We start from the raw sequence: 3,034 nt of genomic DNA, 5'->3' as shown, positions 1-3,034 counted from the left end.
GGTCTTTCAACATCATACATCCTCCCCCAGGCAACACAGCCAAAGGCTGATCCTTACTTTCTATCCAAGTGGGATTATGCTACTTCCCACTGACCTACAGATCTCAACCACCACCTCAAGGAATAGATAACTCCTGGCCAACACCCAGAAAGTCAACCGCTCTTCAAGTAATGCCCCCACCGCCCAACCTATAGCCTACCAATTGCTGCTGTCCTGCTCAACAGAAAAACACAACTGCACAACAGGATACACGTACCACTAACCGATTCTACCCCAAGGTGTTTGGAAAGACCCAAAAAGTGCTCCCACACTCTGCACTTCTCATATGCAAATACATTTTTCTTTTGTACTGGGAATGTTACATGATTTAGGCTAAACAACATCTCCCTTTTTATTTATGTAGGCCTATAAACATTGCTAATTTCCTCTTGGCATTGGAAAACGTAATTGTAAGAGTGTACTTTCTATTAATCCCAACAATCAACACGTTGATTTTATCAGAGATATCCCTCTGAGACCAGTAAGACAACACACATCAACACAGAAAGGCATAGCACTATCATCAGTGCCAAGCCATCTGCTTTGCCTTGGATTCATTGATTTCATCCAAAGAGAACCATTTGAAACTCAATCAGCAAAGATCACTGTCAGAAACAGGGCTGAAGTCCTGAAGGAGTTTTTAAGGCCTTCGCTGCAGTTCCCTCATGACACCAAACGGGGGCAACCATAGATCTTGCAAAAAGCACCACTTCTTCATTGCTCAAAAAAGATGACAGTCTCAATGTCTCAGGTCAGTTAAAGTAATGCATAGCGTTTTCTCCGATTTTCTCGGAACTGCGCCCCAACAGGCTCTGCGAGTAACTGCAGTGTCGTAACGTTATCAGATTGTCTTTTTCTGGCTTCCTCTGTGATGTTTTACTTCGGTTTTCTCAACTCCGCCATGATATCATTGAGCTAAAAAAAAACCACATGATATCCATAGACGCCGGAATGGTTAGCTACTACTGTGTTGTTTAAGCACAACGTTACGCATGCGCACTTCGACTGAATGCTGCGCCCCAGGGGCGCAAGTTTTAAAAGGCAATAAATGTCAATGTATTATCTTTCTGAGTAGACTGTTTGGACGATTCAGCTTAGCCGACTTTTAGTAAATCTAATTGGAGAATTAGCACCAGACATGTTTGTAAAGGTCCAAATATCGTGATTGCTTTAAGGAAAATTCCACCCTACAACAACATTGGGTTCAACAACTAGACACCCACAAAACAATATATAAAAAAGTGGTTTCCTTGACTATAGTTGCTCCATGTAAACAAAGCATGTTCACGAAGTCTGCACTTCGGGATTTGCTGCGTCGACAAATCCCCGGAAGCAAAATAACGAGGACTACAACAAAAAACGTGTAGGAGGAAGGGGACTTGAGGCGGGTGCGCCATGCTAACCCTCTAGCTCTAGCATACCCTATAAAGTTAGTTAAACAAAACGAAAAATATGCGGGAGCACACACTTACACAAAAGATGACAGCCGACGCACAGATGTTTCATTTACCTGAGTTCTTTGGACTTTTTGCGGTGTTGCTGCAACCAATGGAAACTCACTCCCGTCGGTGCAGGTGAATCCTTGATTCCACAAATTGCACAGTATTTTTAGTCTTGTATGACCATCCCGATCTAGCGAGCTCACTGCTTCGCTCCGCAATATCGGTCTGGCCTTCGCCCCATAGAGAGCGATTATGTGGGCGGGGGTACTTGCCTTGACAGACAAACACCTTCAGCCAATGAGCGTTCAGCAAACTTTTGCCAAATCCAGTTGGAAGAATGTCAAAAACGTATTTTCCACCGAGAAACTCCGCTAGTGCATACTCTTGTTCTTGTTTAAGTGTTGTGATTAAGTCTATTTCTGCAATAACTGCACTTATAGCTGCGTGTATTCTTCTAACGTTAACGTTACCACTCTTCGGGAGCCGCCATGTTTGTTTAGCGAGCGGCAGGGACACAAACCAATCAGGGGCTGCTTTCCACTGTGGGGCAGGACAGCAGTTAAAACGCAGTCCCTGATTGGCCCGGTATGGTCTGGATTTTGGCATAATCGCTCTGGAGGAGGCGAAGGCCAGACCGTTCTGCGTTAGTGAAACAGAATGTGAGCTCGCGAGAACGGGATGGTCGTACCAGGCTACAGTATTTTGGCATTGTCTGTGTTTTTCTTCAATAGCAAATTATAGCTAGATACAGGATCTGACAAATGTTCTGAGTGACAAATGTTCACTCGAGAGATAGGCTAATGATGGCCACTGCTGTTGTCCTGACAAATTCGACTCCTTTCGCCTCCTCCTGATAGCTCAGTTTCGCGCAATGCGGGTCAATTGAGTCTTTCAAAATAACAGCATCTGTAACCACCACATTCAGTTTATTGAACTTATTACTAAAATAATTATCATTTCTGGTTTGGTTTCAGTTTATTGTAAACAAGACACATATTACATGTGTAGCTTAGTTTTAGTTGGCCTAGTAGGCCTATAATATAAGCTATTTCCTGTGTCGAAAACATGTAAGGCCTATTGTACATTGTGGATTTGTTCCACTCAGGCAGCAGGGCCATCTATCCTCTTTCCAGACTTGTAGAGGCTTTCATGCTTTGGGAAGGGCTTAGTGAGCCCTCATGCCCAACTATGAGCTGCCTTCGGCTGCTGCCAGGCTTTTGATTGAGGCCTCAAGAACCATGTGCAAAGAATTACAACCACCGGAATGCCTGGACTCAAACACCTCCCCTTTTTTTCACTTACTTCCACACACCAAGTGACCATAAAAGGATGAGACTTGTTCAGAACAGGGAACAGATAAAAGAAAATTACCAGGACTGATTGCTACAACATTGAGGTAGCATTTATGTGATGTAGCCTAACCATTCTTTTTAAAAGTCATACCATGATCTAATAAGTGTCACCAAAGAATGAAACACTATTTCTACTCCATGCTGTAATTAATAATGCATTCAATAATGTCATACATTCTCTTTCTCATGATTCTGCCAAAT

The sequence above is a fragment of the Borostomias antarcticus genome (genome assembly GCF_949987555.1).
Source record: "Borostomias antarcticus genome assembly, chromosome: 1".
NCBI classification, from domain to species: Eukaryota; Metazoa; Chordata; class Actinopteri; order Stomiiformes; family Stomiidae; genus Borostomias; species Borostomias antarcticus.
Note: the sequence above shows the minus strand (reverse complement) of the source record.